We start from the raw sequence: 26,233 nt of genomic DNA on the forward strand, positions 1-26,233 counted from the left end.
CCTTCTTTGTTCTTCCTAGTATTGTAAAATTGCCCCCAGCGAGATGGTGGGAGGTTAGGATCACCTCCTTGGTTCCTCTTGGGCATGTGAGAACATACTTTCTGGGTAAATACAAGGGTTGTGATTTCGCCTCCACTTGCTCCAGGTTGGTTAGTATAGAGGCTCCCTGGTGGATGCAATGGTTGTGGTTTCATTCCACTTGTCCCGGGTTATGATGAGTGATGATATGGTCATAAGGAATGATTATGGAAGGTGTATGGATGGATGTGAAATGATTATTTGAGACACGAGTTTTCCTAGGCGAAAGCAGTGACTAGCCACCACGTGCTCCAGGTAGAGACTCGATACTCTACTGACCCTATGTCGTAAGTGTGGCTGGACACTGTGAAAGGTCCGGATAAGCTCGCCCCCATGATAAACACCAAGAGTGGGTGTTGTATGATTATGATTATGATTATGAATATGTTATGATTGAGAATTACTCGAGTTGGGGATGCACGATAGAGGGACCGTCCAATTGTTAGCTACCAGGACTTATCGGGTTGGTGCTATAACTGACAGATGAGACTCATCAGCCACTAGGACAGGCATGCATCATATGCATCTATATGTCTTGTTTGGATTGCCTAAGTGATTGCATAATTAAATGCTACTTGATTATTTGTTATATTTGAATCCTATTTGTGATTTCTCTTCTTGTAATAATTGTGTTTGTTGCATTTGGTTCCGCTGGTGGTTAGGAGATTCGGAGGAGTTAGAAAGAGGAGTTTTAGATAGTTCTGAAGACCCTTAGCTAGTTGCATATTTTAATTTCATGGTTTAGTTATATTTTAAGCTTTAATTATCTGTTCAAAGTTCTAGGATTGCCTTCAGCTTTCCTAGGACATTATATGTTAGATATGTGGCCACTGTTACAATGCTGAGAACCTCCGGTTCTCACCCATGTGGATTTCGTAGTTTTCAGATGCAAGACAGGTGACACCTCGCTGAGGTATGCTGGAAGCTCTGATGTTGCGAAGATCTTTATCTTTTGGGTTATTTTGGTTATTTGTATTTTCTTAGATACTTATTATCTCCATCTATTATATATATATATATATATATATATATATATATATATATATGATGTATTAATTCCTCTTACAGATGATTTTGGAGACCCAGGTGTTCTAACTCTGTGTTTTGGGTTTTCTTTTGGGTTTTTCTATATATCTAAATATGTATAACTATGTGCTCGGACAGGTTATATTCGCGAGTCGAGTCTTGAGTTTTTTTACATGTGTTTCGGAACTCTTGGTATATCAACTCCTTAGCTTGTTCTATCTTGCGCTGTCTACTCTATCGCTTCGTGAGCGTTACGCTTTTCAATTTATTGATTTTTGTTTTATCCTTTTCTTCAAAAGCTCCTCGTTATAAACCTTTTTTCACTATATTATATATATTAAATTTTTACTTCTAGAGGTCGTAGTGCCTTGCCACCTCTGTTTTACATCCTAGGTGTAAAGCTCTGTGTGGCAGGGTGTTACATAGAACCCCCAGTATGCGTATAAAGTTGCTTCAACCGATTTAGAGCATTTTGTCTACACTTTTTCTATAAATAAAGACACAAATACAATTGATTATGCAATGAATTTTAGAATGTAATGACTCCTTAATAGTGCCCCGTTATTTTTTTAAGGTTAGAAACTTATTGAATTGGTTTTTTGGGTTTTTAATTCTATCACTTTCAATCAATCATTTTATTCAAGCATTCAAATGTTTAAAATTGCAACACTAAATGAAGTACCAATTCTTTACCTTCGTAGAATCCTTCAAACGACATTGAAGGAATCATTTCCACTGCTGTGCATTTATTCCTAACGGTTTACGCTTAGCATTTTCTTCTAAACTCTTTCTCTCGTCATAAAACTTGTGAAATAAGTTGTTTCTTGCTTCCTTCCAAATTTTTACTATTCTTTGAATCATTACCCGCTTTTTTTTCCGTTGTCATCCTCCTTATACCAAAAGATTTGCCAAAAATTTGTGACACAATGCGATGCATGTCAACAAAAGAAAAAATAAGGACATATAGATCTTATTTTACATAACATAACAAGCTATGAAAATTAACATTATACCTTAATTATGTCGTATGCGTGTTCCTTCAGAGCAACGTCCATTGTCTTCCAACTTTCTTCATTAATGGGAAAAAACTTGAAAGTCAGCACCCAAACTCCTTAGAAACCCATTTAATAATCCAGCTGTCTCACCGATCGGTTGCAACTCTGTATTAAACTCCAGAATAATCTGTCTACCAGGAGGAAGTACTATAGCCTCCTTGATGCTCAACTTCATCGTTTTTGTTACGCCATCATCTAAGAAACAAATTACAAGGTTTAGTTGCATAATCGTTATCTAAAAATTAAATAGAATACCAAAGTAATCCAATTATAATTAAATAATTAAGAAAGCAAAAATTTTTTTACCGCTTACAATAACACTCCAATAATCCATATCCTTGCGACCATTGGGATTGTTACAGCGTATAGCTTCTTCTTCGGCATATAAGTTTTCAACGTGATCATCCCATGACTCAACCTCATCAGCCTCAGGATTATAATCTTCATCCTTCAAAGATATTTGGGTAGGCTCAGCAACATGTTCAGTCTCTGTGCGTCATGCGAAAGCTTCACCAACATCTTTCTGAGTTGATGGAGCTAGCCACGTTTCAATACGTGGTGGACAGAATAATCTATTTTTTTTTACATCTGAGCATTGCTATGCCGAGTTTTGTCAACAGTACCAGCATCGGGGATACAACTGTACTGCAGTTTCCTAGCATAATTTCAAACCTTCACAGAAACTAATAACACTTATTAGAGAGTATAATTTACAAAAACACCAATAACAAAAAAGGAATCATTTTAAAATTTCAATGTAACCAAACAAATTATTAGCTCGAACTAAAAATCACATCTATTGTAAAACCTGGTTAATTAACGGCTAATTAGTCTATAAATGAGAATTTATTCTAGAAAGCCCAAAATATGATTTTTGTGGCTAAATATGATAGAGGAGATTGAGACGAGAATTTCGGTACCAATTTTATAGAATTCGGGCCAAGATTGGACCGAACGGGCCAAACCGGGCCAACCGGACCCAAAGTGGGCCCTTGGCCCAACATAACTAGACTAAAATCCTAGTTTTCAGCATTCTCTCTCCTCACAAAACACACTCACATGCTGAAAATGGAGGCCATGGAGGGAAGAACACTCTCTCAAGTTCTTTCTCTCACTTGATCTTCAAACCACCATAACTTTTGATCTAGAGCTCCGATTGCCACTCCGTTTGCGGTCAAGCGTTCACCGCGAAGAGCTCTACAAAACCCATACAGTTAATTATGAGGTAAGCCACGTTTTGCTCTTCGAAATTCCAGCCTTGTTTTCGAGTTTTATGAGCAAAAATGTTGAGATTTTGGGCTCTTTGATGTTATAGGACCCAACTCTCTTGAAGGAGAAGGTTAATCTTGTCTCCTTGGACCTTGGGTGTGGTAAGATTCTCAACCCTAGTGTAATTTTGTTGTTCTATGATGTTTGGGTATTGAGATGTTGTGTATGGGTATGATGATTGTGGCTTAGGTTGTGTATATGTGAATATTGGAGCTTGATTGGTGATTTTGAAAAGCTTGAAAAAGGGATTTGGTGGTGAAAAATCTGTTCTTGGAGGTATTGAGGCCTTGAGAGCTTGTGGATAGGTGGTTTGGAAGTGCTCCGGTTGAGCTTGGGAAATCGGCTAAGGTATGGTTTCGGTTTCCCGTATCTAATATGTAATGTGGTAGGAAATACTTAGGCTAGAGGCCCTAAGATAGGCATTGAATTGTTGATGTTGTTGAATTGTTGATATATATGATGTGGTCATATATGTGATGATGATTAATGATGCCTTGATGGTATGATGTATGAGAAATATGCATGTTGTGATATATGCTTGATGATTGGTTATGGTTGAATTGTGGCTTGAACCATGTTGATGGTGAGTATGATATTGATTGTGTACAATGATGATTTAGTAGAATTGATGTTGTTGAGAATTGGCATGAGAAAGAGTATATGATATGTCAATATATTTGAGTTTGAGCCACTTGGGTAAAGTGGGTTAAAATGATGAGATAGTGATTTTGATAAATTGTGGTAAAGTGTCAATGTGTGAGTTGAGAAGGCTTGATGTTGAAATTGATATATTTTGGTTGATTTCAAATAAAAGGGATGAAAATGGCATGTTTTGATTGATTTTGAAAAGAGTTGAATATGGCTTGTTTTGAAAATGGCATGTTGTGGTTTTGTATGAAAAACATGGTTTTTGGGCATACTTTGACGGGACATAACTTGGACTACGGATCTCTATTTTGTACCAAATCTGTTTAGAAATGAAATTGGATCCGAGATGTCCCTGCCGTTCGAAGAACGGGTGAAAAACGATTTAAAATGAGGAAGTTATGTCCGTCGGAAGATTGGGGGTTGAAACTGTGAATTCTGCAGCTTTTAACTTAGAAAACTTTTTAGCAGAATGACCCCCCGCGCGTAGGCGCACTTGGTGCGTACGCGCCGTTCTTCTCGAAAGCGCCATCCACGCGTGCGCGTGATGTGCGCGGGCGCGCCGATGTGCTGCACCCAATGCCCAGCCATTTTCCAGAGAGTTATGACAGAACTGTGCCAGTTTTGTGCCTGGGGCACGAGCGTACCCATGTGTACGCATGGTTGACGCGTGCGCGTCGTTTGGCTAGTTTTCAATCCATGCGTTAGCGTGCATGACGCTTACGCATCGATGAGTTTTCGAGGCCATCCACGCGTGCGCGTGGAGTGCGCGTACGCGTGGACCTGTTTTCATCCCAAAGTTGATTTTTGAGTTTTAAAAGCCAAATTTCATATTTCTAAGCCTTCGATCTCACTACGTATGTCTTAAATCATTATGATATGTCTAGCTATGAGAAGAAAGGCTAGTGAATGTGGCAACTTGCGAGTGAAGCAAGGGAAAAATGGATGATCAATGAGGATCAAGCATGAATATGTGAGATGCGAAGGATGGTGGTGGAAGTGCTTGTTATGCCATAGGCCGAAAGGCTGTAATTGTTAATGAAACGGCTGGTTATGGATTTAACCGTGAGCCGGATGGCTGGATTATTGCCGTGTTACGGCGGAGCCATGATTATGGCTATGTATAAATGCATATATATGCTGTTGAATGAATTGTGAATGTTGCACTTCCATTATCGGAGATGAGAGTTTCCCTGGGAGAAAGCAGTGGCTAGCCACCATGTGCTCCAGGTCGAGACTTGAAGCTCTTCTGACCCTATGTCGTCAGGGTGGCCGGGCACTGTGAAATTTCTAGACGAGCTCACCCCCAAAAATATTCACCAGTGATGGTGATGGATAAATATTCACCAGTGAGGGTGATGGATATGGATCATGATTATGATCAAGTTATAATGAGCATGACTCAAGTTGGGGAGACACGACAGAGGGACAGTCCAATGGTTAACTGCCAGGACTTGTCGGGTTGGCTCTATATCCGACAGATGATATCATCAGCCACTAGGGACAGACATTCATCATATGCATACTATATGAATTATTTGAGATTGCCTATTTGACTGCATATTACTTGCTAATTGTCTAACTGCCTTATTTGTCCCTATTTGTATATTTCTTGTCTGATATAACTGTGTTTGCTACATTATACTCCTGCTGGTAGTTGGGATGTCTGAAGGAATTGGAAAGGGAAGTATTAGTTAGACTGAAGAATCTTTAGTCAGATGCCCTTTATGGTTTAGCCTGTTTATAAGCTTTGATATTATCTGGAGGAAGTTCTAGGATTGCCTTCGGCTTTTCTCTATTATTATGTATTATATATGTGGAAGCTGTTACCATGCTGGGGACCTCTGGTTCTCACCCATGCGGATTTTGTGGTTTTCAGATGCAGGACGTGAGGTTTCCCGCTAAGGCATGCTGGAGACTTCTAGATTTGCAAAAATCCTTTGTTCTCGGGGCTATGTTTTGGTTTATATGTTTTGCTTAGATATTTTTATCTCCATTAAATAATACAAACTGTGATGACTCCTCTTATGGGAGATTTTGGAGATTAGGTTTTATGTATTTGTGTTCCTTTGGATTTCCTTTGGGGTTTTCCTTATTTTTATCATATGTATATATCGCTATGCTCGGACCGATTATCTTCACAGCTGGATCTTGAGTCTTGATATTCCTGTTTTTGATACTCCTTTGTAGATATATATTATCTCGCGTTGGTTTATCCCTTGTTCGTTACGTTATCGATCGGAGTGTTGCGCTTTCGAGTTGCGATTTTTTGTTTACCCCTTTTTTTTACAAGGCTCCTAGTTATAATCAATCATTCATACTACTATATGTACTAAATTTTTATTTTAGAGGTCGTAATGCCTTGCCATCTCTGAATTATGACTTAAGCATAAGACTCTGTATGGTAGGGTGTTACATTATGGTATCAGAGCAGTTCGTTCTTGTAGAGCCTGAGGGATGGACTAACTATGCTTCTGTGCATTCTCTGTGTGTGTGTTATGTGCTATTAGTATATCTGTTTGATATAATTGGCATAAACGTTCATGAGCATGCATTTGGGACTTTGAAGCACTAGACTTCCGATATTGAGACTGATCAACTTAATATCAGATGGCGCCTCGTGGACGCGGTAGAGGTAGTGTGAGAGGTCGTACGAATGCTCGTGCACCGGAGAATAACCCTAATGACCCTGTGAACTTTATGACTACGTTGGAGAACATGGCTGCTGCTATGCAAGCCACTGCTGAGGCTCTTGGTCAACAGATGAACAACCATGGTAATGATGGAGGTGGAGTTCAGAGCCCGTGACGCTGGCGAACTTTTTGAAGGTTAATCCGCCTAAGTTCAAGGGAACTACTAGTCCGACTGAGGCTGATACATGGTTTCAGGCTATAGAGCGAGCACTGCAAGCACAAGTGGTACCTGAAGGGTAGCGTGTCGAGTTTGCTACCTATATGCTCACAGGTGAAGCGTCGCATTGGTGGCAAGGTATCTGACGTCTTCTACAGCAGGGTGATGACTATATCACCTGGAATGTTTTCCAAGAAGAGTTCTATAAGAAGTACTTTCTGACTTCTGCTAGGACAGCTAAGGAACTTGAGTTACTGCAGCTGAAGCAGGGTACTATGTCCATATCAGAGTATACTGACAAGTTTGAGGAGCTGCTCAGGTTCTCTCGTATGTGCCAAGGGACTCCGGTGGAATATGAGGAATGGAAGTGTGTTAAATATGAAGGAGGACTCCGGAGTGATATTTTCAGTTCAGTGGGACCAATGGAGATTAGGACCTTCTCCGAGTTGGTAAACAAGTGTAGGGTTGCTGAAGAGTGTGTGAAAAGGGCAACCGCTGAGAAAGGGAGTCACAAAGGATCATTCCCACAGAACCGAGGGAAGAGCTTTGTGCCTAGAGGTTCGCCTTTCAAGAGAGGAAGCTCTTTCAGGAGGCCCAACAACAACAGCTCCCAAGGGAAGAAGTTTGGGAAGCAGCCTCAGAATGATCAAGCTTGTACTAGATGTGGGAGTCACCATCCGGGAGCACCATGCAAGGCCGGATGGGGTTTGTGCTACAATTGTGGAAAGGCGGGGCATAAAGTCACAAATTGTCCTGAGAAGCAGAAATAAGGTGCTGGGAAAGCACAACAGACTGGTCAGGTGTTCACCACTTCAGCTGTAGGAGCTGAGGGATCTGAGACACTTATTCGAGGTAACTGTGAAATGGCTGGTCAAACTTTAAATGCTTTATTTGATTCGGGAGCATCACATTCATTCATTGCATTTGAGAAAGCCCATGAGTTAGGACTGAAGATTGTAACTTTAGGTTATGATCTAAGAGTGTACAATGCTACCCATGAAGCCACGGTAACTAGGCTAGGATGCCCGGAAGTTTCCTTTAGGTTCAAGCAGCGTGATTTTGTTCATAATTTAGTCTGCTTGCCGATGATCGGTCTTGATCTTATCTTGGGATTGGACTGGTTATCTAAGAACCATGTTCTGCTAGATTGTTCTACAAAGTCGGTGTACTTTATGCCGAAAGATACTGAAGGGCCAGTCGTGGTGAATAATTATTACTTGAATTCGATGATGGTGGACTATTCCAGAACCGAATGTCAGGGTATCATGTTGTTAACCGCGGGCGTTTCGGGTGATGATAAAAGGTTAGAACAGATTCCGGTTGTGTGTGAGTTTTCGGAAGTGTTTTCCGATGATATTGATGAGTTTCCACCTAACCGAGAGGTTGAGTTTGCTATTGAGTTGGTACCCGGAGCGGGACCAATCTCAAGTACTCCTTATAGGATGTCACCGTTAGAGATGAACGAGCTAAAGTCTCAGTTAGAGGATTTGTTGGGAAAGAATTTTATACGACCAAGTGTCTCTCCGTGGGGTGTGCCAGTGCTACTGGTAAAGAAGAAAGATGGGAGTATGTGGCTCTGTGTGGATTACAGGCAGCTAAACAAGGTTACAATAAAGAATAAGTACCCATTGCCGAGAATTGATGATCTCATGGATCAGTTACAAGGAGTTGAAGTTTTCTTCAAGATCGATTTGCGATTCGGTTATTACCAGATAAGGGTGAGGGGTGAGGATATCCCTAAGACCGCTTTCAGGACTCGTTATGGTCATTACGAGTACACTGTAATGTCCTTTGGGTTGACGAATGCTCCTGCGGTATTCATGGATTACATGAACAGAGTTTTCCGTCCGTTTCTAGATAAATTCGTTGTTGTCTTCATTGATGACATACTGATTTATTCCAAGACGGAGGAAGAGCATGCGGAACACTTGAGGACCGTTTTGCAGATTCTAAAGGAGAAGAAACTCTATGTAAAACTGTCTAAATGTGAGTTTTGGAAGAGTGGGGTGAAGTTTTTGGGTCACGTGGTGAGTAAGAAGGGAATAGCCGTAGATCCAACTAAGGTAGAGGCTATGATGGATTGGAAGCAACCAACCACTGTAACGGAGATAAGGAGTTTTCTGGGTTTAGTTGGCTATTACCGAAGGTTTATCAAGGGCTTTTCACAGATAGCTTTGCCAATGACAAAGTTAACCCGCAAAGACACTCCGTTTGTTTGGACTCCTGAATGCGAGGAGAACTTTCAGACATTGAAGAAAAAGTTGACCACAGCACCTGTGTTAGTGTTACCTGAGCTGAACGAGTCTTTTGAGGTGTACTGTGATGCCTCATTAAAAGGTCTAGGGTGCGTGCTGATGCAGCATCATAGTGTGGTGGCGTATGCCTCACAACAGTTGAGACCACATGAAGTTAATTACCCTACGCACGATTTGGAACTCGCTGCGGTTGTGTTTGCCTTGAAGGTGTGGAGGCATTACCTCTATGGGGTTAAGTTCCAAGTTTTCTCTGATCATAAGAGCTTGAAGTACCTCTTTGATCAGAAAGAGCTTAATATGAGGCAGAGAAGGTGGATGGAATTGTTGAAGGACTACGACTTTGAGTTGCATTACCATCCGGGAAAGGCGAACGTAGTGGCGGATGCGTTAAGTCGAAAGTCGTTATATGTGGCTTGGATGATGCTTCAAGAGGAGAAGTTGCTCAAGGGATTCGAGAGTCTGAAAATTGGTGCTCGAGAAGTATCCGGAACTTTGTGTTTGCGCCGATTAGAAATCTCAAGTGACTTTAAGTCCAAACTCCTAAAGGCTCATCAGAATGATGAAGCTTTATGGAAGGTGTTACCGGCCATTGAGCAAGGAAAACAGTGGAGAGTGTCGGAAAAAAAAGATGGGTTATGGAGATTCAAGGGTAGGATCATTGTGCCGGATGTTGGCACTTTGAGACAAGATATTTTAAAGGAGGCACACAAAAGCGGATTCTCCATTCACCCGGGAAGTACTAAGATGTACCATGATTTAAAGGCGATGTTTTGGTGGCCGGGTATGAAGAATGATGTGGCGGAATGTGTATCAAAATGCTTAACTTGTCAAAAGGTAAAGATTGAACATCAAAGACCTTCCGGGATGTTGCAACCTTTAGAGATTTCGCAATGGAAGTGGGAAAGTATTGCAATGGACTTTGTGTCAGGATTGCCAAGGACTAGGGCTGGTTTTGATGCTATCTGGGTGATTGTGGACCGACTGACAAAGTCAGCTCACTTTTTACCCATTCGGCTGACTTACACCCTTGAGGAGCTAGCACGGTTATACATAAAGGAGATTGTGAGACTTCATGGTGTACCTGCTACTATAATCTCTGATAGAGATCCTCGTTTCACTTCAAGGTTTTGGGGTGCATTTCAGAAAGCTTTTGGAACCCGATTAAGCTTGAGTACGGCTTACCATCCTCAAACAGATGGTCAATCTGAAAGGACGATCCAAACACTAGAGGATATGTTGAGAGCTTGTGTTTTGGACCAACCGGCGAGTTGGGATCGGTATATGCCATTAGTGGAGTTTGCATACAATAATAGTTATCATGCGAGCATCGGAATGGCTCCGTATGAGGCATTGTATAGGAGGAAATGTCAATCTCCGCTATGTTGGTATGAAGCTGGAGAGAAAAGCTTGTTAGGGTCGGAAATGATAGCTGAGACTACTGAACAAGTCAAGAAAATCCGTGATAGGATGCTTACGGCGCAGAGTCGTCAAAAGAGTTACGCCGATCAGAGGCGAAAGTCCTTAGAATTTGAGGAAGGAGATCATGTTTTCCTTAAGGTTACTCCAACTACAGGAGTAGGTAGGGCGATTAAGGCAAAGAAGTTGAATCCTCGATACATTGGTCCATTTCAGATCCTGGAGAGGATTGGACTGGTGGTGTATCGGATGGCTCTACCACCTCATCTTTCGAATCTGCACGACGTGTTTCACGTGTCGCAGCTTCGGAAGTACACTCCTGATGCTAGCCATGTGTTAGAACCTGAGTCGGTTCAGTTAGGGGAAGATTTGACGCTTCTAGTGGCTCCGGTCAGAATTGATGATACTAGTATCAAACGGTTGCGTGAAAAAGAGGTTTCATTAGTCAAAGTGGCATGGAGTCAAGGTGGTGTTGAGGAACACACTTGGGAACTTGAGTCGGAGATGCGAGCGGATTATCCGCATTTATTCTCAGGTATTTGCATTTGAATTTTGAGGGCAAAATTCCCAATTAGGTGGGTAGAATGTAAAACCCGGTTAATTAACGACTAATTAGCCTATAAATGAGAATTTATTCTAGAAAGCCCAAAATGTGATTTTTGTGGCTAAATATGATAGAGGAGATTGAGACGAGAATTTCGCTACCAATTTTATAGAATTCGGGCCAAGATTGGACCAAACGGGCCAAACCGGGCCAACCGGACCCAAAGTGGGCCCTTGGCCCAACATAATTAGACCAAAACCCTAGTTTTCAGCATTCTCTCTCCTCACTAAACACACTCACATGCTGAAAATGGAGGCCATGGAGGGAAGAACACTCTCTCAAGTTCTTTCTCTCACTTGATCTTCAAACCACCATAACTTTTGATCTAGAGCTCCGATTGCCGCTCCGTTTGCGGCCACGCGTTTACCGTGAAGAGCTCTACAAAACCCATACAGTTAATCTTGAGGTAAGCCACGTTTTTCTCTTCGAAATTCCAGCCTTGTTTTCGAGTTTTATGAGCAAAAATGTTGAGATTTTGGGCTCTTTGATGTTATAGGACCCAACTCTCTTGAAGGAGAAGGTTAATCTTGTCTCCTTGGACCTTGGGTGTGGTAAGATTCTCAACCCTAGTATAATTTTGTTGTTCTATGATGTTTGGGTATTGAGATGTTGTGTATGGGTATGATGATTGTGGCTTAGGTTGTGTATATGTGAATATTGGAGCTTGATTGGTGATTTTGAAAAGCTTGAAAAAGGGATTTGGTGGTGAAAAATCTGTTCTTGGAGGTATTGAGGCCTTGAGAGCTTGTGGATAGGTGGTTTGGAAGTGCTCCGGTTGAGCTTGGGAAATCGGCTAAGGTATGGTTTCGGTTTCCCGTATCTAATATGTAACGTGGTAGGAAATACTTAGGCTAGAGGCCCTAAGATAGGCATTGAATTGTTGATGTTGTTGAATTGTTGATATATATGATGTGGTCATATATGTGATGATGATTAATGATGCCTTGATGGTATGATGTATGAGAAATATGCATGTTGTGATATATGCTTGATGATTGGTTATGGTTGAATTGTGGCTTGAACCATGTTGATGGTGAGTATGATATTGATTGTGTACAATGATGATTTAGTAGAATTGATGTTGTTGAGAATTGGCATGAGAAAGAGTATATGATATGTCAATATATTTGAGTTTGAGCCACTTGGGTAAAGTGGGTTAAAATGATGAGATAGTGATTTTGATAAATTGTGGTAAAGTGTCAATGTGTGAGTTGAGAAGGCTTGATGTTGAAATTGATATATTTTGGTTGATTTCAAATAAAAGGGATGAAAATGGCATGTTTTGATTGATTTTGAAAAGAGTTGAATATGGCTTGTTTTGAAAATGGCATGTTGTGGTTTTGTATGAAAAACATGGTTTTTGGGCATACTTTGACGGGACATAACTTGGACTACGGATCTCTATTTTGTACCAAATCTGTTTAGAAATGAAATTGGATCCGAGATGTCCCTGCCGTTCGAAGAACGGGTGAAAAACGATTTAAAATGAGGAAGTTATGTCCGTCGGAAGATTGGGGGTTGAAACTGTGAATTCTGCAGCTTTTAACTTAGAAAAATTTTTAGCAGAATGACCCCCCGCGCGTAGGCGCACTTGATGCGTACGCGCCGTTCTTCTCGAAAGCGCCATCCACGCGTGCGCGTGATGTGCGCGGGCGCGCCGATGTGCTGCACCCAATGCCCAGCCATTTTCCAGAGAGTTATGATAGAACTGTGCCAGTTTTGTGCCTGTGGTACGAGCGTACCCATGTGTACGCATGGTTGACGCGTGCACGTCATTTGGCTAGTTTTCAATCCATGCGTTAGCGTGCATGACGCTTACGCATCGATGAGTTTTCGAGGCCATCCACGCGTGCGCGTGGAGTGCGCGTACGCGTGGACCTGTTTTCATCCCAAAGTTGATTTTTGAGTTTTAAAAGCCAAATTTCATATTTCTAAGCCTTCGATCTCACTACGTATGTCTTAAATCATTATGATATGTCTAGCTATGAGAAGAAAGGCTAGTGAATGTGGCAACTTACGAGTGAAGCAAGGGAAAAATGGATGATCAATGAGGATCAAGCATGAATATGTGAGATGCGAAGGATGGTGGTGGAAGTGCTTGTTATGCCATAGGCCGAAAGGCTGTAATTGTTAATGAAACGGCTGGTTATGGATTTAACCGTGAGCCGGATGGCTGGATTATTGCCGTGTTACGGCGGAGCCATGATTATGGCTATGTATAAATGCATATATATGCTGTTGAATGAATTGTGAATGTTGCACTTCCATTATCGGAGATGAGAGTTTCCCTGGGAGAAAGCAGTGGCTAGCCACCATGTGCTCCAGGTCGAGACTTGAAGCTCTTCTGACCCTATGTCGTCAGGGTGGCCGGGCACTGTGAAATTTCTAGACGAGCTCACCCCCAAAAATATTCACCAGTGATGGTGATGGATAAATATTCACCAGTGAGGGTGATGGATATGGATCATGATTATGATCAAGTTATAATGAGCATGACTCAAGTTGGGGAGACACGACAGAGGGACAGTCCAATGGTTAACTGCCAGGACTTGTCGGGTTGGCTCTATATCCGACAGATGATATCATCAGCCACTAGGGACAGACATTCATCATATGCATACTATATGAATTATTTGAGATTGCCTATTTGACTGCATATTACTTGCTAATTGTCTAACTGCCTTATTTGTCCCTATTTGTATATTTCTTGTCTGATATAACTGTGTTTGCTACATTATACTCCTGCTGGTAGTTGGGATGTCTGAAGGAATTGGAAAGGGAAGTATTAGTTAGACTGAAGAATCTTTAGTCAGATGCCCTTTATGGTTTAGCCTGTTTATAAGCTTTGATATTATCTGGAGGAAGTTCTAGGATTGCCTTCGGCTTTTCTCTATTATTATGTATTATATATGTGGAAGCTGTTACCATGCTGGGGACCTCTGGTTCTCACCCATGCGGATTTTGTGGTTTTCAGATGCAGGACGTGAGGTTTCCCGCTGAGGCATGCTGGAGACTTCTAGACTTCTTTTGGTTTATATGTTTTGCTTAGATATTTTTATCTCCATTAAATAATACAAACTGTGATGACTCCTCTTATGGGAGATTTTGGAGATTAGGTTTTATGCATTTGTGTCCCTTTGGGTTTCCTTTGGGGTTTTCCTTATTTTTATCATATGTATATATCGCTATGCTCGGACCGGTTATCTTCGCAGCCGGATCTTGAGTCTTGATATTCCTGTTTTTGATACTCCTTTGTAGATATATATTATCTCGCGTTGGTTTATTCCTTGTTCGTTACATTATCGATCGGAGTGTTGCGCTTTCGAGTTGCGATTTTTTTGTTTACCCCTTTTTTTTTACAAGGCTCCTAGTTATAATCAATCATTCATACTACTATATGTACTAAATTTTTATTTTAGAGGTCGTAATGCCTTGCCATCTCTGAATTATGACTTAAGCATAAGACTCTGTATGGTAGGGTGTTACATCTATCATGAAAAGAATGCAATTTAATTATTAAGATTACATGACAAAATATAATGAATACTTGAAAGTAAAACACAACACTAGTTCATATTTCAATACGGCCTTTTTTAGAAAAGAGTAAACAATATCTTCTAAACTGGGTTATGACTAACATTTGCAACAGACTCAAGAATTAAAAATAATTCAGAACAAAATACAAAAATATGCAGTTAAAAACAGAATTTCTGTATGTTACTCCCAATTAATGCTATTAACAAGTTTACTAATCACTCAATAAAACATAATTAAAGTCTATCAAACTTGAATAAGATTTTAATAAAGTTATAGTTAAATAATAAGGATATTAACGTATCACAACACAATTTTATTGAATAGATTTTGAGAAAATTAACTAGGGTCTTTCCTGAACTTGTTGAAAAAACTTGTATTCTAGTTCTTTACTATTTGACAAACCCTAATTTGACGGTTTGTTTTGTATTAAATTTAGAGTGTCTTGATAACCTTTTGTCACATTTAGCCTATGAATTAGCATGGTTTTGTTATCTCTCCCATATTCGTGCTTAAGTGTAGAAATATGCTTTTTGAGCCTTATTTTGATGAATTCTAGTTTCTCTTTGATTCCATAAGATGCCTTGATGTGTTTGCTAGTAATCTCAGGTTGAAATAGGCTAGGCATGGATCAAAGGAAGCAAGGAAGGAAGCATACAAGTGGAGGGAAGCACAAAAAGCCAAAGAATTGATCCAGGACAGGCACGCGCACGCGCACAAGGCGCTCGCGCGCACATTGCGAAACAGGACAAGGACGCGCACGCGTCCTGTGCGCTCACGCGCCGATGGTGGCACATGACCTCATTAATGTAACACGTGCCTGGCGATTTTGGAAGGTTTTCAGCAACCAACTTTGGCGCCAAAATGCATATAAGAGTCAAGGATTGAAGGGGATTGATATACTTTCACACCCATAGACTAATTAGAAAAGGAGATTAGATAGATAGTTAGTTTTAGAAGTAGTTTCTAGAGAGAGAAGCTCTCACTTCTCTCTAGAATTAGGATTAGGTTTAGGTTAATCTCTTTTCTTAGATCTAGATTTAATTCATGCTTTGATTCAATTTTCCTATATCAATTCTTAATCTTCTCATCTCTCTCTTTCTAGTTATGTGCTTTCATAATTGTAATTCTTCATTTTGTTTTGGATAGATTGTTGTTCCTTAGTTTTCTTCCAATAATGCAATTTGAGGCAATTCATGATAGTTGTGATTTCCTTGCTTGTTGTTGTTAATTCTTTGCAATAATTGTAGTTATATTCTATTCTTGTTATCAATTTACTATGCTTTTCTTTTATGCCTTCCAAGTGTTTGATGAAATGCTTGGTTGGGTTTTAGTGTAGGTTTTGTTCCTCTTGGCTTTGGTTGAGTAATTAGTGATTCTTGAGTTATCTAATTCCTTTGTTGATTGCTAATTAGAAGTTGCTAATTGATTTGAATACCTCTAAAGCTAGTCTTTCCTTTAGGAGTTGATTAGGACTTGAGGAATCAAATTGATTCATCCACTTGACTTCCCTCCATGGTTAGAGGTTAACTAAGTGGGAGCAATGGACAATTTACCATCACAATTGAGGAGGATAACTAGGATAGGACTTCTAGTTCTCATATCTTGCCAAGAGCTTTGCTAGTTGTTAGTTTATTTTCATTACCATCTATATTTCTTGTCTATAATCTCAAAAACCCCAAAATAACTCACAACCAATAACAAGACACTTTATTGTAAATCCTAGGGAGAACGACCCGAGGTTTAAATACTTCGGTTTATAAATTTAGGGGTTTGTTTTAGTGACAAACAACTTTTTGTATGAAAGGATTATTGCTTGGTTTAGAAACTATACTTCGACGAGATTTTATTTGAGAAATTCTAAACCGTCAAAAATCCAATCGTCACTATTCAAGAAAACATAAATCATAACATGCATAACTCTTCCAAAACAATCTAAACTGTCAAAAATAAATTTTTAAATTTTTATTAGTCTAATAATGGTGGTCAAGTAGTTTTTTATTTAAGATTCCAATCTAATCCTGTTATACATATAGAATAACAATAATTTAAAATAACAAGTGATTAGTTATCAGATACCACTTGATTTTTTACCATGTCTTTTTCTTTCTTTTTTGCTATATTTTATTTAAAAAGTGTGTGACAAAACAACTATGATCATAATTTTATGGTGTGAATCAAACATGGAGTAGAAAAAATGGAAACAATGATGATGAATAATAAAAAAAATATTTCAAAAAAAATCAAACAAAAACATAAGAGAAAGTACTCATATCTAACAGGGAAAAAATGTCTTTTCTGCAACCAAAAGAAAAAGCAATATAAATTAAGTTAATTAATTTTAGATATAATATTATATATTTAGCTAGTACTTATTGAGATTAAAGATTATCCATGTTTAAGAAAAAACATTTGCTACACATAAACTAAAAACTACTGCCTTCTTATTTTTTGTTTGATTTCCTTTTTAATTTTTTTATATGATTTATCTTGTTCTTTATTTCTTACTTTGTTGAAAGTCGTATGACAGAATTTTGATAAGAATTTTTGTCTCTTCTATGTACATACATCTCTTAAAGAAATTTAACTAAAGAGAAAGAAAGAGATAAAAGAGAAAAAGTCATAAGTTTTCACGGATATAAGTGGTCTCTATTTCTTTATTTTAGTATCTGTCATAAGTTATTCTATATTATCATTGTGAAAACTTAAGCTGTTAAAAGTTACAATGGATCAGAAAAATGAGAGAATGGAGATAGAGAGAAAATATTTGTTATGAAATATTTTTTATTAAATAATAATAGAAAATCATAGTGTTGGTTCTCTATAATCTTCTAATTATATGTTGTATTGTAATTTCAGTAACTCTAATTAAGTTAATTGACTAATAACTCTACTAATAATAATTTACCAACAATAACTTAACAGCATACGCAAAGAAAGAAATATATTTAGAGAGAACACAACAAGAAACAACACCCATGAAAATAGAATACAAAATCTCACCACAAATGCAACGGAGCAGTGATGTAAAGAAGGACCAGAGCCACCGGAAGTCACTTAATGGAAAGCACGATCACAACCTTCGAAAGAACAGCGCCACAACAATTGCAGTAGCAGTTGTGTACCAATGCACCCCGACTCCAATTTTATATTTACATAGTAGAGGAAGAGTTCAAAATCAGAGGTAAGTAAACAGATACATAGAAAGAGAGCAAAACAACAAATAAAATTCAAGTAAATAAAACAGAAAAATCCACCACAAATATAGCAGAGTAGTGATCTGAACACGGACCACAGCCACCTAGAAACAATGGAAGCCCATAAACAACTACCAGCCTAGGAGAATCACGAGCACAAACCACGTATGAAACTCGTCATAAAACGCGAAACCAACCTACAGTAGAGGAAGAAAACACAACAGAAGGGTGCAGCAGAGCAGATAGAAGGGATTGTGGTAGAAGTGTACGTCGAAGGTGGTAGGGCTGCAGCCTCAACAAACGGCGTGTGAATGTGCTGTGAAGGTGATTTGACTTAGGTTAGGATTTTGGGAAAACTAGTGGCTGCTGGGGGTAATTTATGTAGGTGAAACTAAAAGCAAAAAGTTTGGATGTATTTCAAAAATCACCATTGTAATTTTGGGCCTAATTTGTACTGGTAAAATAATTCAAAATTTAGACCATTATACTAGTTTAAATTGATCTGTAAATCATCGTCATATTAATACAATTTAAATTGTGAACTATTTTGCATATAATGTTAAACTTCTATTAATAGGAATTGAGTTGTAAGTTTGTTTTATTTATAATTTATTGTTTTATCTTTTTAATAAATTAATTTTAAATGTAATTTTTTTTACTTAAAAAACAAATTTAAAACTACTTCTTAAATGGTGATACGATATTATAATTCAGTTGAATTATATATATTATTATTTCATTTGAATTTCAAATTAAATTTGAACAGTTATAATTTTTTATTGTTCTAAGGTAATATAAATACTTATATTCTCTTCTACGAACAGTATCTTATTATGAAATCTTCTTCTCGAATTTCATTCTCTAAAAGCATTATCTACTTCTTTTCATTTATTTATTTTTTGTTTTCTTGTCACATTCATCCAACTCTTTGTTTTAGTACTCAATACTATTCATTCCTTCATGTGCATCCATCGATCTTCACTCCAACCTTATGCAAAATATATTTATAAAAAAATTATTTTTCGCCTTTTATTTTTTTTGTTTCCATGATCCGTTTGAAATCGCTTTGCATATCTTCTTCAGTATTTATCGAAATATTGGATTTACAAATTTTTTGTATTCTAACTAATGATTAGAAACAAAACACTTTTGATGATTATGTTTATGTCTATTTCTTTATAAGTCATTATAATTTTATTTAGTATATAAGTAAATCTTTTTAATTGTAATTTTTAAATCAAACATTAATGTTTATAATTTAAAAATTTTTTCATCAAGGAATTCATAATTTTTTTATGTACTTACAATTACTACTTTATCACCATGAAATACATTATGATTCTCTCTTCTATGCATGAAATAAAATCTTTTGAAGCAAACAACTTGTTAGAAAAATCTCTAATATGTGATCTCCCATTCATTTGAAGAAGCTCTTCTATTTTATCGAATGTTGTATTCCTTATTTGACTCTACAAAAAAAAGTCTATCATCACACTTTTTTCTTGCCACGCTTTAAAAGTGTGACCAAAAAAATAATTTTTTTTGTAGTGATCATCAGATAATGTCAAATCTGTTAATTTTATTATGAATATATTAAAGCATCATATCAATTATATTATATGAAAAAAAAATTGTTTGAAAAAGTAATTAAAATGTTATGAAAGAAAGCTAGTTAAATTTACTAAAACTCATAAGTATTTATCTTGATTGTTGATTTCACACAAATTCTAGTTGACTCATAGTGTTTGATGCAAGTATAACAATAAAAGCCTCCTTAAATAATTTGAAGATGCCAATGAACATGCTTCAGTAATTGCATGTATGAATTCTGTGTCATCTTGAAGGAGGTCTAGCGCATAGCATACATATTTAAAAGAATTGTGCATAATCTCATGAACTATTCTCATATACTCAAAGTTTTCTCATCATTTTTGTATATTTAAAAGTAGCCTGAGGTATCACTCTTCATTATTCATAGGAGGAACATGAGATATTCTTCCTATTACATGACCTTATTGACGATGTGTCCATTTTAATTTATTTAAAATCCAAACAAATCATGTAGGGAATTCAACATATGATAAGTTTTTTGCATCACTAAAATCATGATTGGCTTGCATCCATCCTTCCAACATTGATCTTTTTAAGTAAGTTTTCTCAAGTACTTTATTGATGTGGACAGAATTTTTGTCGACCACATTTTTATCATGTGACAAATGAAATGACAACCTGATTGTAAGAACCAGCTTAACCGCTTTAGTAAAATAATAATTCTTAAGTGTTCGGAGTAGATTCAAAATTTAAAGTTTTAATTTGAAAATATAAAGGTGAAATTTGATTTCAATGAATTTTTTTGAGTTGGAAAATGTATCTTTTCGAAAAGTTTTTGTACAAATGCGTACTGGCGCTTGAGCTGATAATACCGGCTCTAGTCTGTCCAGTACTGCGTATTTTGGAAAATAAGATTTTTTAAAATTTATTTATTTTTTTGAAAGGATAAAAATAATTTAGAATCGAAAACTAGGCGTTAATCTTAAAGGTTTTGGCCCAAAGTGGGCCAAACTAGCTAAAAACGCTATCGAGTTGGACCAGCCCAAATCGAGTCCAAGGCCCAACATATATATGCTCTATTAATGAGCATTCAACTCATTCTTGCCCTAATATGATGAGAGGGGTGCTGAAAGAGAGAAGAGAGGAAGAAGAGAGTGCACTATTCACCTCCTCCTTCTTTTGGCCATAACTTGAGCTACGAAACTCCGATTGACGAGCCGTTTACGGCCACGTGAAGCTCTTGTTGAGCTCTTCATTTCTATCTAAGAAAATCTGGTAAGAACTTAAAGCTCATGCTCCAGTTTCCTATCCTAAAATTTATGCATTTTTAGGTTTGGTTTTTGAGTAAATTTTGTGATTTTGTTTGTTTAGGGGTAATCTAACATTTGAGTATTATTGGATTTTATCTCTAATCTCATTTCATAAGGTAAGGTTTCACTAAACCTTTGTATTTAGTTATTTTTGTGAACCCTAAGCTTGATGTTGGTATGTTATATATGTATGGCTTGATAGTTGGTGAGTCTTGGAGGTGGTGTTGGTGCTTGAGGTTTGTTGATCTTGTTGGAATCAAGCTTTTGGTGTTTTACACATATTGGAAATTGACCAAGATATGATTTTTATTTCCTTTATGCAATATGTAATGTTTCTGGACACTTAGGCTAGTTGACCTTAAGATAGGATTGAATGTTTAGGTGTATATTTAATTGTATGTAAATTTGGTGTTTGATGATGAATGGGAGATTGATAAGGGGTACGAGGGTAATTGGTGTCAATGATATATTATGAGGTTGGTTGCTGTTGGCGAGTGTGTATGTTCATTGTGGTAATATGAATGTTGATAATGATTGATAATGTTGAGGTTAATTGATGAGGAGTATGAATATTGATTTTGATGACAATTGGTGAAGGATGCTAGTTTTATGGGGATAATGTGAGGAATAAACATCTAGATGGATTTGGTTAATGTTAGATATTGTTTGGTGATGGTTACTGAAAATGATGAGGATTTGTAGTTGTTGTTGATGTTGTTGTTGGTTGAGGATGATTATGAGTGTTTATGATAGTTTTGGATGTTGATGATTAAGGATTTTGATGGTGTTAAATGGTGTAATTGGGGTATTATGGATGGTTGAGTGGAGAGAGAAAAGGTATGAACTTTTGTGTTGTTTTAGTATTGTTTGGGTTGTGAGTAGTTTGGTTTTGAAATGAGAGTTTTGGTAAAAGTAAGTTTTTAAGGTTTTTGGTAAAAATAGGTTTTAGGCCAATTTTGGCAGATCATATCTTGAACTACAATTTTTGAAATAGAAGGATTTTTATATCAAATTAAAGATAATTCAAAGAGCTTTGAAACAGTATAGATTTTGTAGAAATCTGAATTTTGTAGAGATAGATATGATCGTTGAAATTTGGTGTTCAAAATCTGAATTTTGTGATTGCTGCAGAATTGTGATTTCTGGTTTGTGTGGCACGCACATCCTGTGTATTTTTGAAAGTGTGCACACGCACACACGTGGTTATGGCTGCCATTGGGAGCGTTAGCACGCTCTGTGCGCACACACAACCAACGAAGTTTTGCAGGCTGTGTGCACGCACACGTTGGAAGGTGCATTCTGTTGAGGGCGTTTGCACGCATAGTGGGAACGAGCAGAATGGAGATTTTTACCCCTGTGCGTATGCACACCTCTATGCGTACGCACACTTATTGAAAATCTTCTTGGGCGTGCATACGCACACTACCCTGTTTTTCAAAGAAAACTTTATTTTTAACTGTTTTACCTTTCCGGCAAGTTTGCAAACTTCCGTAACGCTTAGTTAGGATGTATTAACTTGTTTTTAGACTTTGGAACATAGAGACTACCCTAAGTGAGTTTAATTAGATATTTTTCTGGTAATAAGTTAGAAGACAGAGGTTTAGGTTGCTGGTGTACGTGGGTATGGACTAGTTGGGCATTTGACGGCATGCTATATTAATGATGAACTTGTGATATTAAGGATGGATTATGAGTTTAAGACTTAGAAATGAATGATTATGGTTAATGGAAAGAGTATGAGCGGAAGTGTGCTATGAGCAGTGGCCTCTGAGATCGAATATATAATTTCGATATGCATTGTTCTCCGTCGTAGGGACTGTGGCAGTCTCCCGCCTACGTTCGGATGTGAGACTTAAAGTTGGGCTTCTCACTCATATTTATCGCTTAAGAAGAAGGTGGTAGGGCACTCTCCCTCAGAATGTTTTCCTCTGAAAGGAGAAGGTGGTAGGAAACTTATCCCTCGGAATTATTCTTCCTGAGTATGCGCAACAGAGAGACTAATCTGGGAGTTGCCAACCGGAATTGAGTTGGGCTTGGCACTATAACCGACATGTGATATCATAGCCAATAGGATAGGCATTCATCATATGCATCTCTTATGTGCTTATTTGGTTTGATTACTTGAGTCTACCTAATTGTATAGTATGTCTACTTGCTTCTTGAATTACTTATTATATATGAATACTACCTGTGTTTTACTTGCGTGCATTATTGTGACTGTCTGGTGCTGAGGAGGTTAAGTAGGCGGTGGCGATGGGATCACACGGAGGTTAGGTTGGCAAAGTCTATAGGATACAGCGGTGTGATTAGTATTAGTTAGAATTCTCCTAAGTTTAGATAACCTTGTTTATGGTTTAAGTTCTTTATTTATCTATTTTATTCTAAGCTTGAATATCTGTATTCGAGTGAAGTTCTAAGATTGCCTTCGGCATCCTGGAGCCTTACATCTTACATATTGTGCACTCTTACCATACTGAGAACCTCTGATTCTCATCCCATACTTTGTTGTTGTTTTTCAGATGCAGATCGCAACCCACCTCGGTGAGTTGTTTTGATGGTGACAGAAGATCCTTGCTATGTTTTGAAGTCTTTTAGTTTATTTTGTTTAAATCTCTCACTTTTGCATTTATCTCTGCCTTAGAGGCTTACTTGGAGAGAAATATTGTATAAGCTGTTTACTTTCAAAACTCTGTATTTCTATATATAACTAGCCGGCTTAAACTCCGCAGGCGGCGGCTAGTCCTTATAACTATTATACTTTGTTATATTTATATATATATGTCTTGAAATATGTATGTATATATTGTGCCTCGTTTAGTGTAGTTCGTGTGAATGTTTTGCGCTTTTTGAATTCTATTTTTGAGCTTAATCCTTCATCGGACTTCTAGAATTATTATTTCTTTCTATATATAAATATGTATAAGCTTTAGAATTGTTGTAACCTTTGATTAACCTCTGCTTTACGATGTGAGGTAAAGTTTATGGTAATTAGGGTGTTACATTTAGTGGTATCAAAGTGGTTCGTCCTCGTGAGCCTGAGGGATGCACCGATTGTACTTCGTTGCACACTCTGGGTCATTTTTCTTTCGTGCTATTTAGGTTATCTGCTTGATATGCATAGCATGCTTGTTTGTGAGTGCCTTTGGGGATAATTGAAGCACTGAGTTTGGGATATTGAGACTGATCACCTCGGTATTGATTGTTTAGTGTGGAAAGACAACCCGAATGGCAACTCACGGATGAGGTCAATCACGTTCACAGAGAGATAGTGAGGATGACTAGCCTAGTCAATGTGTTTCGAGCTCAACATTTTCAAGAGGACCAGTTCGTGGAGTTTGCAGAATATCAGTTGATTGGTGAGGCTCAGCACTGGTGGCAGGGAAAGTAATGACAAATGCTTTTGCGGTTTTTAATTATGATTTTCAATTTCTAACCGGTATGGTCTTGAATCATATTGAAAAAGTTTTAAAGCTTAGAATAATTTTGAAAATTTGGTTTGAAACTGTTGGTTTAAATGATTTGGTTTTGAAAGTAAGTTAGAATTCTTGATTAAATGATATGATTTAAAAGGAAAGTGAAATATATGATTTTGCTAATTTATAAATTTGGTTTCAAGCTTAACTTAGCAAAAGGGATTCAAATTACAAGGTTTTGATTTAGGAATAAATAATTTTTCTAATTACGTAATACACTGACTTTTAATAGGATAAGAAAACAACCGTCATGTTGTTTCACATGTAGATATACATCTACAATCCGTGTAGTTACGTATCTCATTAACATATGATGTACCATTTTGGTAGAATGTAGTAGTTACTCTATCATTGCCTTTGTGAAGATACTTGAATAAATATTTTATGGCTAAAGTTTGGAAAGTGTACTCGACATGGATATGACATGCATATTTTAGAAGTGGAGATGGGTTGTAAAGAACAATAAAAGAATTGTCCACTTCAAAATTCTTGTTCTTTGATATTCGAGCATCATCTCTTCTCATATATTTAGGAAAACCTGCATCGTCTATGATTGTTCTCTCTCTAAATTTTTTAGGAAAGAATTTAGAACAACTTCCTTTATCATGCACTAACTACGACAATTGTAGTGATCACATGGTCCATGAACCATATATTTTTCAACAGCTGCATACAATTTTGGACTCCTCATTTCATTGGAAATTTTTTGCAGAAATAAACCTTTCTATATCATCAAAAGTCTTCAGTTTTGAATCTGGATATATGAATAGTAGTATGTGAGCGTGTGTTAAACATCTTTTTTGGAATTCGATGGTTCAAACATCTGTTAATGAATAAAAATTTGCAAAATTAAACCAAAATACTAGATTTGAAAAATATGGTTTTTTTTTGAAAGCTCTACAATACATATATAAAACTTCTTTCTATGTTAGTGTTACTTACATCCAAATAGCCTACAAAAAATTTATCCTTACTTGAAGTCTGTAATCAGTTGATTCACCTTCTGTTTGAATATTTTGCATATGATATCAAATCTATCATTCACTTTTACCCCTTCTTGTACTACTTTATAGGCATATGCTCCATGGTCCTTACGGAACACTTAATCAATCTTCACTATGCATAAAAAATGGTCAATGTAAATGCAACTACCCAAAAGAGTTCGTAACAGAGACACGACGAGGTGATGACTCATATCCTCAATATAGGAGGTGATTTGATACTCCAATCCCTATAAACCAAAATGTCATAATTGACAATAGATGGTTGTTCTGTACAACCCTTGGCTACTGCTGAAGTATGATTGCCATATCAATGTAGAGATATGTAGCAGTATCAAGAGTATAAAGTATCTATACAAGTATTACTATAAGGGACCAGACCGTATTGTAATGGAAGTTCACAGAAGTTCTCATTATGATGAGGTGAAACAATTTATTGATGCAAGATGGATTGCCGCTCCAGACGCATGCTGGAGAATATTTAAATTCAACCTTTATAGAATGTACCAATCAGTTGAAAGGTTGCATGTTCATTTGCTAAATCAACATCAAGTGAGCTTTTATGAGTACCAAACTATTTCTGAAATAGTTAATGATGAATATTTTTCAAGAACAATACTCACTGAATTCTTTGCACTTAATCGGGCCGATGACCAATAATCTAGGCATCTTTTGTATAGGAAAATCCTAGAATATTACAGTTGGCACAACAAGGAAAAAGAATGGCGTCGACGCAGGTCACAAAAGAGGGATATCGGTCGGATCTATACCGTTTCACTAATAGAAGGAGAAAAATTCTATTTGAGTATTCTATTGTCAAATGTAAGAGGACCAACTGGTTGGGATGATTTGCTAACGGTGAATGGTGTCCAATATTCGTCCTTTAAGCAATCCGCTCAGCATCGAGGACTGTTAGAGAGTGATAGCAGTATAAGATCATGTTTAGTTGAGGCTTCCATTTTAAAAATG

The sequence above is a fragment of the Arachis hypogaea genome, chromosome 9 (genome assembly GCF_003086295.3).
Source record: "Arachis hypogaea cultivar Tifrunner chromosome 9, arahy.Tifrunner.gnm2.J5K5, whole genome shotgun sequence".
Classification (NCBI taxonomy): Eukaryota; Viridiplantae; Streptophyta; class Magnoliopsida; order Fabales; family Fabaceae; genus Arachis; species Arachis hypogaea.